This window comes from Protopterus annectens, chromosome 15.part0 (assembly GCF_019279795.1).
Source record: "Protopterus annectens isolate FY-2018-M chromosome 15.part0, PAN1.0, whole genome shotgun sequence".
NCBI classification, from domain to species: domain Eukaryota; kingdom Metazoa; phylum Chordata; order Ceratodontiformes; family Protopteridae; genus Protopterus; species Protopterus annectens.
Genome location: NC_056749.1, coordinates 219,765,399 through 219,787,085, shown reverse-complemented (window position 1 = coordinate 219,787,085; position 21,687 = coordinate 219,765,399). Strand labels below are relative to the sequence as shown.

The 21,687-nt window shown below is 38.3% G+C and overlaps 1 protein-coding gene across 3 annotated transcripts in view; it reads right to left on the bottom strand.

Annotated features, from left to right (window-relative positions):
* Window positions 1–21,687, bottom strand: part of LOC122790141 (vascular endothelial growth factor receptor kdr-like) — a 674,216-nt gene that overhangs the window by 486,774 nt on the left and 165,755 nt on the right. The gene's annotated exons all lie outside the window — the stretch shown is intronic.

Genomic DNA, 21,687 nt, shown 5'->3' with positions numbered 1-21,687 from the left:
ACTACTTCAAGCAGTATATTCTAACACCTTATTGTCCATTCATTGAACTGGTTTTCACAACTCTAACTTGAAACATTTTGTTTCAACTACCACTTATGTCCTTTTCCTCTGGATCATTCCTCTTTAGTGCTACCCCTCTTACGTTTCCCATGACAACCATGTCCCAACCATATCTCCCTTTCCCCTTTAACATATCAGAGTGTATTAATATCAGACAAACCGCTTATTATTCTTGTAATCCTTTTTGATAAGTAAATACTGTTCTTATTTCTCAGCACAGTTCTAGATATTGGTGTTTTACTGCACCTCTTATATTACAAGCTCCTTAGAGGCAAGGAGGAAAAACTTCTAAACTGACAGAACTAGGTTAAAATAATAAGACCATCTACCAACAAAGTATATGATGAATCCACCTGGTTTGCACATCTGTTGTTACCAGAAAGACAGCTGACCCATTTCTTTGTTTAAAAAAAGATAAAAAAAAAACAGCTGATATGTGCAATAAATGTAATAAGTCAAATTTGAACTCAAGACCTAAATGCATTATACAGTCTGAACAACATCAGGTAATAAGTCTCAACTCCAACAAGAAAACAACAGTTGAGTTATAGCTGGAGGTAAAACATTTGTTGAAGATAAACAAAGGCTTTCTGATCACTAGCCAGTCCTTAGGGGAAATATTTTACTGAATCTATTATCAAATAAAAATCAAGAAACAGATAATGTTACCTGGAATTATGGGTGCAAAATGTCCATATTCAAGATTTATTGAATTGTTTCTGATTACATAACCAATAATTACATATTCCCTGTATTAGAAAACATGGAGAGTTTCTTGGGAGCTAAAAAGTACCATTTGTTTCACCTAATTAAGTCTAGTTACAGTATATTTAAGACTTTATTTTTCTGGATTCTAGTAAGAAGTGCCAATCTCCACAATGCTGAGCAGTTGAAACACTGAAAAATTACAGATGGCCTTCCTGCTCTGCTAATGAGTGGGTAAGCCCTACACACTGCCGAAACTTATATATACCATCTCCATGGTCACACTAACTCAAAATTTGAGAGAGGAGAAATCTCCAAAATGAAGTGAATCATTGCCAGCATATAGTTAGAAATAACACTAGCAATAATTTCCTATGGAAAACAGTGATCAACGTTGCATTCTTTGGCTTTTTTTTTTGGGGGGGGGGGGGCTACTAATGTTTGAAGAATTTCACCTTGACCATCTGTGGAGGAGCCAGATTTCTGATAAGTACTTACCAACTTCGAGGGAAATATCATGAAATAATTACAAGTATCTTTCAGAGATCTTGGAGCTGAACTTGTGTCAGCTGCCACATGTGTTTGGTAGAACTGTGGCTCACAGAAATAGCCAATGGCAAGCAGTGCATGGTTCTGTGAAGAACCAAAGCAATGTGTTACAAACCTGCAAAACAGACACAGTTCATTTTATCCAGTGTTCCACTCTATGTAAAGCAGAGAGTTTACTCACATCATGGCAGATATCATCATTAGTAAACATTTATTATTATTCTATTACAGTTTGGTGACCGGGGAGGTCCACTGGGCTCGAGAGCCCATTTTCAGTGGAGGCCCGGGGAGAAAAGCTCCACAGTACAATGTTAAATCACAAAATGAAAATACTAGCAAAATACAAAGAACAATTATTACAATCAAAACAGGTGGAAATTCACAAAAACAGTTGGTATACAGTATGAATTCATTTAAAATTAAGCAACTAAGATGTTAAGAAGAATTGTCCTGGAGGACGACAGGCATAGAACATAAGGATTAGAAGAGGGGATGTTAGTTACATTAACAATGTATGACTATACATTTTCTTTGAGTGTGCAGGTGGCAGTGGAGTTGTGTTTTGAAGGAGTGTAGGTTGTCACAGGTCCTCAGAGTAGAGGGCAGGGCATTCCATTTTTTAGCTAGGGTAAAGGAGATTAGAAGCTGACCAGCTGGGAGCTTTGGTTAGTAGATGGAAATAAGGTTTTGGTGAGAAGATCTGAGGGGTCTGGGGGGGTATAAGGTTGAAGAATATTTGATAGTGCGGGGCAGCTGCTAGGTTGAAATATTAGTTTGTGGGCTAAGACAATTTGGAGGTAGTCTAGTTGATTAGAGAGTTCAAGCCAATTTAAAGTTTGAAGGGAGGTGCAGTGATGAGAGAGGGAATTTGCCTTGGTGGCGAATTTGGAGATTTTATTGTAGCATACTTCCAGTTTGGTGGTTAGGGTGGAAGATAGATTTGTAAACAGAGGAGCACCATATAGAAGAGATGGGAGGAAATAGGTAGTGGCCAAGGTATGTCTAGTAGAGGGGGAGAGGAATTGTTTGTTTCTGTATAGGAGGCCGAGTTTTATGTGGATTTTCCTGATGTTAAGTTGGATGTGGGTATTGAATTTTAAGTGTTCATCAATGGTGACCCCTAGTAGTTTGGCAGAGGGAATGATGTCAATGATGGAGTTGTTAAGGCTAGTAATTTGAAATGAGTTTTTTTCAGTGGGGGGGGGGGTGGATTTAGAATGAGTGAATAGAAGAATCTTAGTTTTGTTAGCATTTAGTGAGAGGTGGTTTTGGTGCATCCATTTTTCAGTGGTTGAGAAGGCGGTTTGAGTTAGAGTCTTGAGTTCTTTAAGGTTAGAGGCATAGCAGATCAACGTTGAGTCGTCTGCATATTGGACAATTTTGGTATTGGGAATAGCTCTGTGGAAATAGCAGAGGGCCAAATATGGATCCTTGGAACAATATAAGGATATCTGCTGGATGATTATTTCTTGAACAATGAGTAAATGGCTATTGTGATTCTTCAAAATAAGCCAGATTCCAGACTTCCTATGCACAGTTTAATGTCCTGGCACTAACTAGTTGGTTAGTATAATACACAGTATTAGTGAGACACATAAATGCACAATACAAAAGTATCTATTTTTTACTGTAAAGATGGGGATTAGAGCTCCTCAATTTTATGACCACAAATTGATAAGAAATGCTTGCACACACCTTCATAAAGTGTCCTTCATTTCCAAAAGCTCTGGAAATTAAATGCTAGCCTACAGTTGTTTCCTAAGGTAAGGTCATAGAGGTGTTCTCTACTCTTTATATCCTTATCTATGGTCTTGAAATAGCTTGGATGTTTTTATAGCAAAACACACTTTCTCATGATACCAGATTGATGTTTCTGAATGCACATCACTTTAACTCAGGACCTGGTAGTGGAGATCTACTCTTAAGTTTTTTGTTTAGGTCCTCTGAGTTCTTACAAGTCTAGGGCTACACAGAGTTATAGTTTCAAGTAGAAACGGTTTCCTCTGTGTAGGTCAAGAAGCAGTTCAAACTCTTGCAGACAGTAATTTCCATTATACAATTCTTCCTCTAAAACGTGCACGCTGATTGGCCAGACCAACCAGCGTGCCCGTTGTAAATCTCTCAATATACTAACGGAAAAAGGTCCGGTCTCCCGGACTTTTTCCGTTAGTATAAAACACTGTGTCGCTATGTTAAAAGAGTTTAACATAGCGACACAGGTTTAAAAAAAGCAATGCAGATCTCCGTTGCTTTTTTTAAAGCTGTCTTGCTATGTTAAACTCCTTTAACATAGCGACACAGTGTGTAAAAATCAACGGAGATCTTGCGATCTCCGTTGCTTTTTTTTTTAAACCTGTCTCGCTATATTAAATGGATTTAACATAGCGAGACAGCTTTAAAATAAGTAACGGAAATCTCCGTTGCTTATTTTAAAGCTGTCTTGCTATGTTAAACCCATGTAACATAGCGAAACAGTAAAAAGCAACGGAGATCTTGCATTCTCCGTTGCTTTTGCCCACAGCTCTGATGTACTGCGTAGGCATGCAGTACATCAGAACTACTGGAATACCAGACAGCTGCGGAAGGGCAGCAAAGAGGCATTATACAATGCCATTATTTAAGAAAAGTAATTATTTATTTTCTTAAATAATGTCATTGTATAAGAGCAATAACCCACTTCTGGGTGTGGGTAATGCGGGATTTAACCATGGTTGTCTTTTCGGGACCAAACCACGCCAACCATGGTTAAATCCCACATTACCCACACCCAGGCGTTGGTTATTGCTATATTATCCAGAGAAGTGTATGACACCCAAATGTTTTAGAACTCAAATCTGTATTTCTTAAGGTCCATTGTGGCACCTTTCTTGATGATTACATTCCACTAGTCAGAAAAGAAATGCTCACCTTGGTTTATCAATGATATTTGTATATTTACTACATGTATAATATCCATCAATGAGACTGTTTTCCAACTGTTTGCTTGATAAATACCCCATGCCCCAACAGCCAGATTCTTTGCTACCAGAGCAGATCATCTAAACATCTAGAATTCAAACTTTCTGGTGACCAGGGCTTTTTTTACATGGAAAGATAAACTGCTGCTGTCCATATAGTCTCAAGCTGAATCCTTTTTCACTAAAACTAAATGGTTCCTATGATTTCTAGGTGTTTAAAGCAAGAGAATGTTTTTTGGAAGCTTAAAGAAGTTTCCATCTGAAACAGTACTGTCTAATTCACTAGATAACCCTGACCATCATGAAGGCAGTTATTTGTTTTTTTTCAGGATGGTGAAAGTATATTTTGTAATTAATCAAGTGTTTTCTGTATGATAAGGTGAGGTCAAACATAAGTTAAATTTTAAAATGTACTTGAGTTGCACTCAAATGCAACAAGGTTAGCATATAGCTATATCAAACTCTCAGAATGCCGTCCACTGCAATTAGGTTCATAGGTGTGTACTAGGCTAATGGCTCTGGAGCCTTTAAAAGTCTATCCCATAGGATGACCCTGACATCGTGCCACCCGACATTAGTTCCCAGTGCCTCTGTTGAGTAGAGCTACTGGGGTGATCCCCAGGGTGAATTTTCTATTTCCCATCCACTCATCAAGGTTTCTCTTGAAGAGGGCCAGTGAGGTGCTCTGTTTGACATGTATGAATTGTTGTAAAAAGCAGAAAACGTTATACTTTACTCATCAGGATACTGCAGATGATTTCACAATAAGATATCTAATGTACAATGATGCCAGTTTTGTATTGTTGTAGATTTGAGCTGGAGGATACAGAAAAAAGTGACAGGCCTCTTCCTGAAGACACATGTACACTTTATTTCTTAAATGCATTACTTGCTAAAAGTGACAGGCCTCTTCCTGAAGACACATGTACACTTTATTTCTTAAATACATTACTTGCTACTTCCCAGGAAAGTAATACTTTAGTTATTTGGTGGTAGTGAATGATCTGTTCCAATCTGTATTTTTTACCTTTTTAAATTCATTGCATAAATTGTTTTTTAAATGTCTCTGATGTAGTCTGCCTTTCCACCAAAGCATAAAGATGCACCTTTAGCAATTTTATTATATGTTTTAAAATTATTTATTTCTCTAGTCATTTTTTTATATTTAATAGTATGACAGATGATGACAAAAAGTTAACAACTGTCATGTTTCTTTTTTTCATGTTAAAAATATATTGCAAGTTGGTTCTTTTGGAAGTTTTAATGTTAATGATACAAAGAAGATACAGGCAGCTTTTCTTCATGTTTCACTGAGGTAACTTTTAGTGGCTACAGGGCTGTGGTTATTACTATATATAATCATTTTTTTTATATTTTTGAATATTAATTAGCCACAGTTGTATAATTCTTTTTATTTGTTTGTTTGTGTGGGTTTGCCCAAAGTCTCTTTTTTGGACATGACCTGGATCAGAATCATATTAGAAGTTAATATATTAGAAAACAACATTAAAAAAATGAATATCTGGTACAGTTTCAACAGAGCATCATGTTAGAAGGTAACAGACAATACAACATTGTAGCAGGCTGACATCAAAGCAACAAGTAGTTGTGAATATATGTTCGTGTCAGGTGATGAAAGACAAGCTGATTTACAACCACATACAAAGCAATTCACTAGTTCACTAAGCTGTTTACAACAAACTTTAGAGGTTTTTTTTTGCATTTTTTAAAATATTTTTTCAAATTTACACTAGATATAAATAAATGAAATCCTGCCTCCATGATATAATATTCTAAGACTTGGCAGAATGCATTAAAAGGCAGGTGGATTAGCAATAATATACCCAAAGACAGGTGAACTCTCCCCATATCTGCATACTCTCACACTCTTCAACAATGATGAACTAACCATGTCTTTGTAAAAGTGTTTGCATAGTTACTCTTTACATCCTCTCAGGTAATGCCAGCTCAGTTACTAAGGATATCCTATCTTGGATAACTACAAATATTTCTCAGGAAGCCATTATATTAATGGACCTAAATACTGAGTGACTAATTATCAGTGCAAATTCACCTACAAATGTTAACATCTTGTACAGCTTTTCATAACTTATTAATACTCCAGCTAGGTATAACAAATCCTCTTAACAGAGCATTTACGCCTGGCCAGGCCCTCACATCTGACCCAAGTAAAATCATCTACTCTTGCACCTTACCAGAAACACCGATGAGTACCTTTCAACCTTTGTAAAAAGTTTACCCATTCATATCCCTAACAGCATCACTCTAGCATAGTGTGCAACTTTACTATGCTTAACAACTTGACTTTCATAGACATTTTAACTCAGTGTAATTGGAATACATTAAAAAAAAACTTCCACTAGATGAAGATGTAGCATAATTCAACAATACCTTATTTAATGTACAAATTCAACAAGTAGAAATACACAGAGTTAAATTCAGCCCTGAAACATGGCTATCCATAGCCAATAAAGATCATCTGATACAAAGGGACAAAACCTGGAAGGCATGGCTGCAAAATAAAAAATAGTCTAATCTTTAGTTCTTTAGACAACTATGAAACCAAACAAAACTCCATATTAGTTCTGTTAAGAAAGCCCTTTATACCTTTTTAAGAGATTGAGCATAAGGATTCAAAACTGTTTTGGTCATCTCTACATGATCTACTGAATCCTGGTCAACCTGCAAAGCCAACTTCAGCTAGTCAAAACCATACAGATGACACTTCCTGTCAGTTTGACTCGCATGTTATCCAAGCTGCGTCCACTCTCTTTAGTGAAACAGGCATCCATCAACCTTCAATTACCCCCCCCCCCCCCCAACAATCCACAGACAAAAGTCTTTTATGGTTCAAACCAGTTCCTATTTCAATCCTTAAATATTCATCTGTCCCCAGTGAGTACAACAAAATTGCAGATGATGCAATGGCATAGCATGTATCCATTTTAATAAATAGGCCAATCCAGGAAAACTGTGCGCCATTAACTTGGAAAAGATTATTTAGCATATTACTGTATAGAGGCAGCAATTCCACTGACTTCTCAAGCTTTAGACCCATAGCCATACTATTTTCTTCAAAAATCCTTGAAAAATGAATCCAAACTCTGCTACTCGAACACTGCACTAACCTCCTCCTTTCAGCCTGACATAGTTTCAGACCACATCATAGTACCACCACAGCTCTTCTCAATTTTATCAACCTAGTCACTGCTCATGGGAACTTTGGTAACATAGTTTCATTAATCTTTCTTGATTTATCCAAGTTATTTGACACTGTGTGCCACCGACGACTCTCATTCAAACTGCCCACACTTGTGCTTGAACCAGGTATAATAGATTTCAGGTAGTTAAATGGCTAAAAAAATACTCATTCCTTTTAGTCTGTCTCTTTTGGAGTTCTACAAGGCTTAATACTAGGCCCTATACTAATTTAATATATTTATAAATAATTTACATATTATTCAACATGCAAATGATGCCACTTACACCTGCTCTGCCAATAGCTCATTGAAACATCAATAGATAAACTAGAACACTTTTTCACTTTTTCCACCCTTGAATCTTGACTAGACGGCACACATCTCTTGTTAAATGCCAAAGAAATCATGCATGGAACAGTCAATGACTTAAAAACTACTTTTACTCTTGCCTCATTCAACAGCACAAGGGTTGGAATAATTAAACACACAAGTTAGTAGGAATTACCACTGAAAAAAATTTGAAATTTGAGCTCCATTTATAGCAAGCTGTGTAAAGAATCCATTGAAAACTAGGCCACATCTACAGAGGTAAACATTACCTAACTGGGTGAAAATGAAAACAGTAGGCCTCAACTTCCCTACTTTTAACACTTTTATATGCAGCCTCAGTTTTCATAAACCTACAAGTTTCACTTCAAATCAGAAAATGACAGTGCTATAATAAAATGGCAAGATTTGCTTCCAACTTTACAGCTAAATCTCATCACTGTCTAGACCTCTCAACCAATTGGGGACAAATTTCAACAGAATCAGGGACAAGTCAAGAACAAATCAGGACAATCAGGGACACTTTTAAAATATTAGTGTTATTAACTTGAAACATTGGCATAATCAGAGCATATGAATTAATACACATTTTCTGAAGTAAAAGAAGTCTATAACTCTTAATTATTGTCATTATTAATTAAGTGTAATTCACCACCTTTCCTCCAAAAGTCACTAGTTTTAGGAGGGATTAAGAGGGACAGAGCTAAAACTTGAGTCAAAATCAGGGATGTCCCCAAAAATCAGGGACAGTTGAGAGGTAGTCTGGCCCTGAGACAGCTTCATTGGCCTGACCTGTCATTATTTATCTTATTCAGAAATGGTGGTTGTTCATAATATATTTAAACCACAACACTGCCCAGGCTTACTAAATGCTATAAAACCATACTTCCCTAGCAGTTTGCCAATGGACCATACAGGCCTATTACTCACCTAAACAAAACCCCATAAAACAACCATAAATGTTCTCTTCTCTAACTCTTGTCTCTAAGACCTGGAATTCATTCCTACTACATCTCTCAGACAACAAGACAACTTACAAGTTTTTAAAACTCTACTGAAACATTTCTTCATGGATTCATGGCTGTGCTCCTGTTCATCTCTTTGCTAATTAATCTCTATCTATTCAGTCTTAGAATTTTTGTATTTCTAAAAGACATACTCCTTCAGTCAGGTTCTTGCATTATTGACCATTTCTATTTAATCAATGTCAAATATGTGTGATTTGTATAAAATCTGTTTTTTTTTTCACTAAACTGACTGCATCTTTTCACTGCTCAACAACATGCAATCTGTACTGTAATCTGTTGTTGCCTACATGAACAATGCAATCTGTTCTGTCTGCTATGTCTTAAGTTGTCTCTGTTCTCCTGCATTGTCTGTGCCACTATACTTTATTTTGACTCTTGTTTTCATCCTCTATACTTGTATTTTTGTGATATTGATAACTTATGTTATTTCTTATTGCAGCTTTTCTCCTGGGCCTCAACTGAAAGCTGGCTATTTTGCCAATTTGTGCTTCCCTGATATAGAAACGCAAATTAATAATAAATTATATTCGCACACACACACACACACACACACACACACACACACACACACACACACAAAACACTGTCTATGTTATAAAGGGCAGCTACTCCAATATGAAGCTTACCAAAGATTTCTCAGACAAAACTATTGGCTGGATTAACAGGGATGAGATTGCAAGGCCAAACAAAGGTCATTCCAAATGACAGTGGTACTTGGCAATGAAGACCATACTCAGCTATCCAAATGTGAATGCAATGCATATCAAAGCAGACAGCTCTCCTCAGAAGATGGGAGCAAGGCAAGTAACCAAAACTGCAAGCTGACTACAGCCAATCAAATTCAGATGTACTCAGAGGAATAAAACTGTTGTCTGCAGCAACCACATGCTAGTGTACAGTAGTCTCACAGCAACAAAGTGCTAGTGTACAGTAGTCTCACAAGACATTCAAGGTGAATTACAGACACTAAGACATAGTTATAACAGGGAGTTTCAGTTAGCACAAGTTGCAATGTATCAGATAGGAGCAGAAATGTCATGTCAGTAATTTGCAGCACAGGGGAAAAATATTGTTTCTAAGAAGCTGCTTGCATTTTAGTTTCATTAAAACAAAGAAAATGTGAGTATAGCAGTAGTGTGGTCATTCTGGGCAGTTCACTGACACCCCTTACTTGTTTATCTTTTTTTTACTGAGCAATCTACCACAAAACCAATTATCCACCCAGCGAACAGAGAATGGATTTACTTACTGTTTGAGTCTGGAATCAATGACAGGAGAATGAGGGACACTGTGGAAAACCTTAGACAAATTTAAATAGACCACCACTACATACATGCTCATATCTAATGCAGCTGTCACCGGGTCATAAAATTCAATTAAATTATTGAATGTGGAATGCTTTTTTTGTGAAATTATGTAATATGGTCTTTCTACTAAACATGCCTGAAAGTTCTGATTAAGAAAAGAAATTAGAGACTTCTCAAAACTCTTCCCTACCAGTGAAGTAAGACTGATAGATCTATCCTTACTTATACTGACCATTGAGCCCCATTAGGAATTGTAATTACCTCAGCAGGTTTCTAACTAGCAAGACTAATGCCAGAATACAACAGATTATTAAAAAATTAAGTGATAGTAGCTGAAATATATTTACTGCAATATACTCAGAAAATGTCTGGAATATTATCAGGTCCCATACCACTACCCTGCTTAATACAGCTCAAAGATACTCATGCAATGGTCAAATTGAAAAGTGGGCACATGCAACGATCCTCTACTACATTTTTAACATCAGATATGTTATCCAACACTGTAGCACCTTCTGCTAAGAAGTGGTCAATGAGCAGGTTTGCCACTAATTCTCCAGCATTCAGCACTTAACCTCAAAACAGAAATTGGTCTGAAATATTTACTCTTATTACTGATGTATCTAACATAAGAATAACATTTCTTAGGACAAAGGCTACTAACTAAATTATCTTCAAATTTACTTTTTGCTAATCTCAAACAGGCATTTAACCTTCTGGAGACTAAGTTATAGGCCTGTTTTAAATCATTTATGTTGAACCTCTTTCAGAGCATAAATTTATTCCTTTTTTCCTCAGAAATTTAGTATGACTAGTATTCCACTGTGGGGATATTGTCCTTAGTAAACTGTTATTGTTTTCTTACATTCAGACAAAAGAAATTTACAAATGCTTTCAAAGTCCTGCCTCCTCGTTGGTCCGATACGACCATAAACTTATCACCCTTGATATCCACATCCCGCCCCCACCCCCCATTAAGGAAACCACCGTAAAAAAATTCTCCAAAGCCAACTTCATGCTTCTTAAGGCAGAAGTGGTGAACTTCATGACACATATGCAGATGGACAGAACAGTTACAACTGCTGAATCCTACACAAATGCACTCTATAAGCACTTACATGAGTGCATGGATCGTGCTATTCCAAACAGAACCAAGATGCTATCCTCCAAAAAAAGGAAGCCAATCTGCTGGTCCCCTGCCATAAACAAACTGTACAACAGAAGGAAGAAACTGTTGCAAAACAGAGTAAAATCCCATGAGTGGAGGAGCTCCCTGGTCAGCCTCAGAAAGAAGCTGAGATCCTTTATAAGAGCCTCCAAAGCTAGCTACAAAAACAAAATCAACCACAAAGCATTCTATAGCTATGTCAAGAATCTAGATGGCAACACCCAGATCTGCTTTTGAGTTACAGCACAAAGGCACGAAAATTACAGAACTAACTGATATTACCGACATCCTGGCAGATCGGTTCAGTGCTAACATTACCCCCATCTCACCCCCTAAAGGGCCCATATCTATGCAGGAAGAATGCAGAGTCCCTGTAATCACAACTACGCAGGTAAAAGCTGCACTCTCTAAAGCCAAAAACACAGCATCCATGGGACCGGACAACATCCCAGGCTGCGTTTTACATGAACTTCACAACAAACTGGCTCCCCACTTAAGCACCATGTTCAAAAATAGCCTGGCATCAGGCTTTGTGCCCACTGAATGACGCACAGCAACAGTTATCCTACTCCACAAAGGGGGAGCCACCACTGATCCCAGGAACTATCGACCTACTAGCCTGATGAGCTTGGTCTGCAAGGCTATGGAACGAATCATCATGGAACTCAAAAACAAAGACATTGGTAACCTCCAAACTCTGGATCCCACCCAGTTCGGGTTTGTGAAAGGCAGATCATGCCTCCTGAACCTGATCGACTTCTTTGAGGCAGTCACCAAAGCCGTGGATGAGTGTAAGGTGGTTCACACAGCCTATCTTGACCTCGCCAAGGATTTCAACACCATCCCCCATTCTGGAATTATAGCTAAACTCACTAAACTAGGTATAAATTCCTACATCACAAGATGGGTTGCCAACTGGCTCACTGACAGAACCCACACTGTAAACGTTGCAGACTCCAAATCTGACCGTCCTGGGACCTCTCCTGTTTGGCATCTACTTCTCTGTAGTACAGGCTAACACAGAAGGCCTCTGGCTGATGAAAATCGCAGATGACTGCAAACTAGGAGCCATAGTCAAGTCCCCAAATGATGTGGACATCCTACAGAAGGGCTTAGTTGAGACAGATGCCCGGTGTCAGAGCCATGGCCTCAAGCTCAATGCCAAAAAGTGCAGTGTCACCCCCTTTGGTAAAAACTTTGTACCCATGAATTACCACATTGGCAGCAATCTACTTAACACCGAATGCGTGATAAGAGAGCTTGGCACCCTGGTGGACAGTAGTCTCTCCTTTGATAGTCACATCACCACAGTAGTCAGGAAGTCCTTGTATGTGGCACACCTTGTCATAAAATGGTTCTCATCCAGGAAAAAAGAGGTCATTGTTCCCCTCTATTCATCACTCATTAAACCTATTATAGAGTACAACGCCCCTTTTGGAATGTACCTCAAAAGACATCTGCAGCAGCTGGAAAGGCCACAGAAGTACCTCACAAAGAGGATTACTGGCCTCAAACAAATGCCCTACACTGACTGCCTCAAAAAACTCCAGCTTTACTACGTAGCATATCGCCTACTCCGAGGTGATCTCTGTCTAATATATAAAGCTATGTCAAACCTAGAGCTGTTGGACATGCTACACCTAAATAAATCCCAATCCCTCCAGGCTACACACTCTAGGGACCTAAACCTTGTCACCACAATAAACAGGACACGTTAGAGGGATAGATTCCTGTCCTAGAGACTTCCTATACTCTGAAACAAGCTACCCATCTATGTCAAGCAAAGTTCTTCATTAGCACTCTTCAAGAAAAATCTTGAGTGGATGGGAAATAGGAAATACACCCCGGGGATCACTTCTGTGTCTCTGCTGGACAGTGGCACAGGAAAATAACTTTCTTGGGTGGCGTAAGCTATTGTACCTTGCTGGCTAGGCTTACGTAGGCCCTTGGGTCAATAGCCTAGTACCTACCTATGAACCTATTTATTCACAACATTATTTATGTCGGAGGAATTCAAGTCCATAGAATTTATTTGAGTAATATTATTCTGACCAAACAACTTTGACTTATCAAAAATGTATTATTTATTTATTTTTCATTTGTTGACTGGCATAGTCTGACTGGATACATGTCCATTTTCAGCAGATGCCCGGGGAGAAAAGCTCCAGACAAATATACACAAAAATCATATACTCGAATCATGTTACACACAGTTTACAGTCTCTATTCAAACAAGCAAGTTATACAATCTCTCTTAATATGCAAGTATAAAGATTAATAGTTATGACACAGGCTGAGTGTGATTTAAATTCTATTTAACATTCAGTAACAGGTAGGGAGCTAGTCAGGACTGGAGCAAGGGCAAACCCAGTGTGTCTTAAAATATAGTTTGAGACTTTTTTTGAATCGTGTTAGAGAGGGTTCTAGAGTAAGATCTGCAGAAAGAGAGTTCCAAGTTTTGTCCACAGAGTTGGCAAACACAGAGTCCCCAGCTGAGTTGAGGGTTTTAACTGTTTGAACAAGCAGTCTATTGGATGAATGATGTGGTCTGAGGTTACTATAGGGGCTGATAATATTTTTAAGTGCAGGCATTTTTTCAGGTTGATTGAGAACTTTATAAGTGACTATGAGTTAGTTATACTGTAGTAGATTAGGCAATTCTAACCTAGAAGATTTAGGTTATGGCAGTGGTGTGTCCTATACGATGTGCCAGTGGCAAATCTAGCAATATGGTTATAACAGCTAGAGAGTTTGCGAAGATCAGATTTGTTTAAATTGGTGAATAAAGGGGAGGTGTAAAGAGTAGATGGGAACAGGTAATAGCAGTTTTAGCAAGTGGAGTAAGGAACGGTTTAATCCTATATAGTGAGCCAAGTTTTTTATTAATGGTTTTAATATTGTGATTGATATGCATATCAAATTTAAGGTTATTATCAACTATTAAACCTAAGAGTTTAGTATGGGCATCTGGGGAAATTATGGTGCCATTGTTAGATTTTATGGTGAAGAATAGTGAGGAGGACCTATGAGTGGGGGGGGGTACTAGTTTTGTTTTATTTGGGTTTAGGATCAGGCGATGATTTAGAGAGCCAATTTTCTACTGTGTTGAAAGTATCCTGGGTTAACATCATCAGGTTTGTTGGGGAGTTGGCCGAACAAATCAAAGTGTTGTCATCCACATATTGAATACAGGTTGCATTTGTGATGACAGTGTGGAGGTCATTAATAAAGATAGAGAAAAGAAGGGGTCCTAGGGTGATGGGTAGGACGGTTGATAGTTTGTCTTGCCATAGGATGGCCTGTTGTCTACCACAGAGGGGTGGTTATCTAAAAATGCTCTTCTGTTGATTCGTGCAAAAAGGTTTAGTTATATTAAATTCAAAAGCTGGGTGCTATGCACTGCTTAATGGACACAATTGGTTAATATCAGAAATTGCATCTGGAATATTTGTAAGTTTTGTTTGTGTCTTTCGGCTTTTCCTGGTTAGGGGTCGCCACAGCGGAACTCCGGTCCGCTAATGATTGGCAGTAGATTTTTTGATATTTCATCTGGTAGGAAACTAAATCATCTGATTCAAATTCTGTAACATACATAAATCCTAAAATTTATTGTCTGACATTGTCGATGTTGTGCCATCAGATGAGCTGATCCCCGGAAAGTTACTCACGTAATATTAGTAGGTTATCACAACTCATAAATGTTTGACAAAGACCACAGTTGATCAGGGCTTGATATGCAGGGCTATAATAACAAACGAACAAGTGTAGTAGGAGACCATTGTCAGAAACCTCCACAAAAAATCAATTCTGAATTAAAATCCACTTCCAACACCCCAACATTTAGGCATTGGGCTGGAAAAATAACCATTCCGTCTAGCCTATTATTTCTCAAGCAGCTAAAGGATTGGTATCCAGGAAGCTGTATTCCTTCACTATTCTATGAGTCAAGAATTACAATCAAGTTGTAATTATTTACTGAACAGACTACATTTAATTCATTTATTTTTATTTGCCAAACTTTGGGCATTAGAATGATATACTTTTAGTAGCCTGGGGTGTCTATCATGGTTGTAATTATCCTTAACTCCTGGATAAAATCCCCAAAATATTTCACAATATCAACCAATTTTAAACTTGACAATTTACTGCCTAAATAATTCAAATATTACCTATCGTGCTCAAATAAACTTGTGTTACTCACAAAATCGAGTTCATATTATAACACCGAACACTGAAAACAGCGAACGGTGTTTCATCGACACATATTCAGCGAACGCTGAAAATGTCGAAACAACAGAACAGAGATTTCTTTCTTGGGGAAAGAAATTGCTGTTCTAACTCCCCCCCAAAAAACATTAAACACTTCCATATACCCCCCTGAAAACCAGTAAACAACTAAATACACATATGCACGTAACCCAACCATACATCTAACAAAAAAAAAAAAAAAAAAAAACAGTAAACATTTTAAAACATATGCACTTACCTTAACCCGCACCCTAACCCTAAGGTCAGTAACTCTTGCACATTTACATAAACAGTTCCAAACACAAACACACTTACCTTAACCCTAATCCTACCCCCACAAAACAAAAGTAAACAGCTAAAAACACACACACACGTAATTCAACCATACATCTAACGCAAATTAAAAAACAGTAAACACTTTCATACATATGCACTTACCTTAACCCGCACCCTAACCCTAAGGTCAGTAACTGTTGCACAATCACGCTCGGGAGCTATACCAGACAATGGACCACACTACACTCCAGAATAGGCAAAGAAACGAAGCGGTCAAGTGACTTCTTTCCCAGGGAAAGAATTTGCTCAACAGCCGCTTCACTGTTTTGCCTGTTTACCCTACATATGTCGACGAAAACGCATTTGACAAAATGCATTTTCGTCGTTCTAATAGGAACTCACAAAATCATCTCCGGAATTAATCAAGTCAATGTCATTTTGAATATACCAGTTATCCAACCATTAATTGAGCAACATTGCTTTTGTGAATTAATGATCTGACAAGGCTAGTGTGGGCAAAATTTCTGAAAAGCAAGCATTGCTTTTTTTTTTTTTATTAAACAAACCTCTGAAATACTCCCAACCATACTATGCATGTAAAAGAGAGGGGTCAATAACAGATAATTTACACCTGCATGTATAATTACTGAGCTCTAAGTAGATTTATTTCTCTGTCAATTTCACAATGCCTGAGTAATGAAACTAAAATTTATCTTGGAGTTTTCATCCCCTAGACTAGATACAGTCACATTCTCTCTATCAATACCAGCAAGTGCTCTAATACTATTCCTAATCATCAAGTAACCTATAAATAAACCTAGCATAATCATTCACCTTAACCCCTGTGTTTACCATATCAAATAATAATGTTACCTTGAACTGCTCTTCTCCTACTATGTTTATTTAAGGCTGACTCAGTCTGGCTGGTATTGTCACCATCACTATTGTCTCTTCTCTTTTTTATATTAATGTCATCTGCCTTTTCCTGAAAATCTAATTCAGTCTGCAATAAAGGTTTTTCAATAAGGCTATTATGTTGTTTGGTAAGCTCTGTCTAAGCCCCTATAGCCACTGTGAGTGGTTTACTAAATAAAAATACATGATTCGCCAACATATTGTTCTCCATTAAGTAATTATCCATTTGAGTACCCTCAAAAATCATAAGCTCTGTATTAGTCTTACTTTGATCCAAGAGAGGTTTGTACCTTAAATACAATTTATCACTTATTAAAAATTCACAGTAAACCACTTGTGATGAAATCTCATTGCTTAAATCCTCCAGTTCCATAGATAAGTCAATCAACCTGACACATTTAACACATTTATTTTTGTCCGAGTCTACTTAATTTTGTGGGAATGTGTAATACATGAGACTATGAATGCACTGTAAAAGTGTTTTTTCATCAGTCAGTGACTACAACTGCAAATTAGCTAATCTGTCCATTTATAACCAAATATACAAGTAACTAAAAAGTCCAGAAGGTCTGCTATGCTCACTTCCTTAAATAACAAGTCTAATCTCTGTCTCACCACTCCTCCACCTCTTTAAAATAGTAGCAGGGAAAGAAATTTTGTAATGAATAAAATACAATGAAACTCTCAGCTACGGCTGCTGTCTGGTGCACGTACTTAAATCAAGTCTAATCTCTCTCTCTGTCTGACAAACACGCACACATCCCTTTAAAGTAGTAGCAGGAAAAGAAACATTGAAAATTGTTTTCTAACTTCTTGTGTAACCTTTTGTATGTTTGACTATGGGGAGCTTTTCTCCCTGGGCCTCCGCTGAAAATGGACATGCATCCAGTCGGACTATTCCGGTAAACAAATGTAAAATAAATAAATAATGAATAAAATAACAAAGGTGACAAAATGAATGAGTTCAGACTGGAAGTAATAATAACAATGCTAACACAGTGATAGAAAATTTGAAATTACTTCAGGTGTACACTCTGGAAAAACAATCATTTGTACATTTAATACACCACATTTTAAAAAATAAGAGCTCATTGAGAAAGAAATATATGATAAAACCAGTATATGGGACAGATGAAGATAAGTTTGGAGCAGTAGTGAACAGTATGCAATATCTGATGGTGCTTTTTGAAAGTATGAGTAAAAGTGAAATTAGAAGTGGATACAGTAGCAATTTAGGGTGTGTGTTATGTGGTTGGAAGCAGTGCTGAAATTAACCTACATCCCTGAAACATATACAAATGTAAATAGTCTGGTGACGTTTTTGGGTTTTAACCAGAAGTTTGTATGGTCTGATCACAGATGATGTCATTATGAGCCTCAAGAGGTCTACGGTGATACGCATCACTGCTATATCTACCTCTATGTAGAGGATTATGACTTTTGTCATCACTGACTTCCTGTATGGAGATGTTGAATGACCACCAAAGGGTGAACATTCCACATCTGAAACAACAGATGTATGAAAATCCACCACCTGTGTCATGGGTGGCAATACAATCCAGTTTCCAACAGCAGTACACCTCACCAGTTCGCACCACTGGGATCAAGTCCACGCAGTACCACACTGTCCCTGTCATGGAGGGCTTATAACCCTTCACCATTAAGCCAAACATTGTCTCCATCTCACAATCATGTAGTCATCCCCCTTCTCTGTCAGAGGAGGGCATTGTCTATGACAAAGTATCCCACCCATAAGACCCCTATTTCTACTTTCACTGCCATGCCCAACTTGTGTTGACAGAAACGTCATTATGTCCTTTGACTCATGTGCCCATGATGATGACTGTGACCCACTTCACCCTCCCTCTTATGTGGCATATGTGAAGATGTCTGATGCACAGGACTCAACCTTGCACTACTCAGCATAGCCTTTATGTACTCCTGCAATCATCATGTTGAGTCTGTGTGTCACTGCAGTGTCATCATCTGTAGATCAGTCAGTAGAGCTGGCCAAGATTTTACTGATTTGCTTGCACTGCTGTGCATTGTACCTGCTGCTCTTGGTGTGGTGCAGACACTACTCTCTGCTTTTTGGCCTGTCATCACTAGATGATGTCAATATGATAGCTGTGTCAGGGGCTACTATAGCAAGTCAAAGGTTCCCAAAATGAATGGATCACCTGCATATCCTTTCAAAATCATATTATGCACCATAAAGCATGTTTTGAACAGCTTGCATACTGTGTTGGGGGCATACAGTATAGCCCACCTAGACATAGCTAGGCTGTAGAACTGGTCTTCCATCAGGCAATACACATTTGATGATGATACTTGTTTGCATGTGGATGATGTTATACACTACTGTTTGGTGATGCTGTGTACATTCCATGTCAGTGTCATCAACCAGTGCTCCAGTGGGTATCCTGTATGACCTGAAACACAATAAGGCCATATAGTGGGGCTCAGATTACCATGCAACCTGCACTTAGCAACTAGGTAATCCTGTGCAATTTCACCACACAAGAAGTGGTGATACAGGTAACTTCTATGCTAGCTGTGCAGGCAAATAGCTCACTACTTGGAAGTTTATAGAATGGTAACCCTCCTTATTGATATGCTGGTGTGAATGTATACCCTGTGAACTTTTGCTGTCACATGTTTACAATCTATAACACCCAGCACTTCAAGAAACTGGATGATATCATATAAATGACACTGGAAGCTGTCTTCCCTACTATGCTGGGGTTACACATATGCTTGCCCACATATACACATAGGGAATTTAAGAAACAAAATGATTATTCCACAAGCAGAGATCTGCGAGATACCCAGTGTCCCCCATTTGTGTCCAAATGACCTCTGCATCTAGCTTACATATATCTTGGTATGCTGACCTTTCCTGTTCTGCTAACACCCATGCATCACTCTAAAGTAGTTACTTCTTAGTTTCTTACACCTCCGCATGGCCTTATTGTGGGACTGCTGCCATACTATACTGCATGGGTTCATTTTACAGTCATAGGTACATACTAGGCTAATGACCACTAAGGCCTTTATAAGCCTAGCAGTGCAGCCCATGTGTATTCCACAAGTTATATGTTTTAAATGTTTCTGTAGGTGGTGATTGTTGGTTATGACGTGGGTTATTGATTGTCTCTGTCTACCAGAGACATAGGCACTATACCAGGGATGAATTTCTGATTTTCCATTCAATCGTCCAAGTAACAATTAAATACGTGTTATTGAGGGTCTTTGTTTCACGTAGACAAGGGTTCCTCTTCCAGAGAATGGGAATTCTCTGAGATAAAAAGTTGTCTCTCCAGACTATGTCCTATGTTGCAAGCAAAATGTAGGTCTTTATATCTAGTATTTCTCATGATGTTTGTTTTGAGGATTTGGAAAATATTCATGAGAGAGGGGACAAGGGATGCCTTGTATGCCAGGTATAGATTCCTTTTCAGTAGTTGTTAGGAAACTGAGTAAAGGCAGGGAGTTTTGAGGTGCTCTGCATAGGGTATTGTGTCTATGTCTTTTATTCTTTTTCTAAGAAGCCATTGTGGACGTTTCGGTTACTGCATGCCTTTGGTCAGGTACATAACAAAGGGGCATTATGCGCAGTGATGGGTCTGATGAGGGCTGAGTATAGTGGCACAATGACTTCCCTGGATGTAGATGCCATGCCCTTACTTATAAGTTGAGCAACATAGAAGGATTTCCTTACTGCCTTGCACACATGTTGGTCAAAGGCCAGGTGACTGTCTACATGTGATCCCAGATCCCTGACTTATTGGTCATCTTTTAAGGGTGTTTTATAGATGAGATATTTTCCTTGGGTGGCTGACTTCCCAAAAGGTACTATAATACATTTCTTGACATTGAGTTTTAAACCCTGGCTTTGACACCAGTCATTTGCCTCTCTTAGACCCTCTTGTAAAATGTTTGCATTTTAGGGGGATTCTAGGAGTGCTCCCAGATTGCAATAATCTGTGAACTTGATCCGCCAGAGGCCTTTGACTTCCGAGAAGTTGATGCCAAAAAGGAACAGGTCTAGCACAGAGCCCTGAGGGACTCCACTGGTGACGGACCTCTTTGTGGAGGTGGTTTCACCAACCCTACCTTTCTCAGTCCTATCTGTCAGTCATCTGGCTATCCAATGAGTTATACAGGGGTGCATGCCTAATTCCATACGTTTTTAACAATGCCTGACTGGAATATTTTATCAAATACATTATGCAGGTCAAGGTGGGCAGTATGCACAGTTTTACCCTCATCCTTTGCCTTGATGACCTTCTCAAAGAAGTTTGCATGACCTTCCTTTGACAAAGGCAAACTCAGAAGGATGCAGTGTCTGAATGTTCCCTATGTCTTTGTTAATCATTTGCATGAGAATTCTTCCCATTTCTTTGCATACAAGACTAGTCAGACTAATGAGTCTGTCATTTCTGTGCTGTTTTGATGGTCCATCCTTACAAAGAGGAATGACCATTGCAGTCCTCCATTCTTATGGCCAGAAGCCTGTTTTGAAAATATAGTTAAGTAGTAACTCCAATTCTGACATAGCTGAAGAAAGCCTTATGGTTGTCTTATTCCTGGGAAGCTATCTTGATTTCAAAATTGGTTTTATTGGACTTAATTAACCCTCTTAGTTGCCGGTTTAATTGATGAGAGAGTTATTATCTTTGTAGGAGTTGTCTAATTTGGGATGCTACAAGGGTAATTTGTTTTTGGGGTTAGTTTTGGGCTCACTTTTGGTAGATACAGAATCATGTCCATACAGCCATTGGCATGGTTGTACAGAGTTTCTGTGAAGAAATCAATATATGTTTCTGTGTTCTCTGGGTTTGGAGGGACCTTGAATTTTTACAAACTATTGCTTAGGAAGAGGTAGTTTGCCTTGGAGATGGTTCCTGACTGTTATTGGGTTTA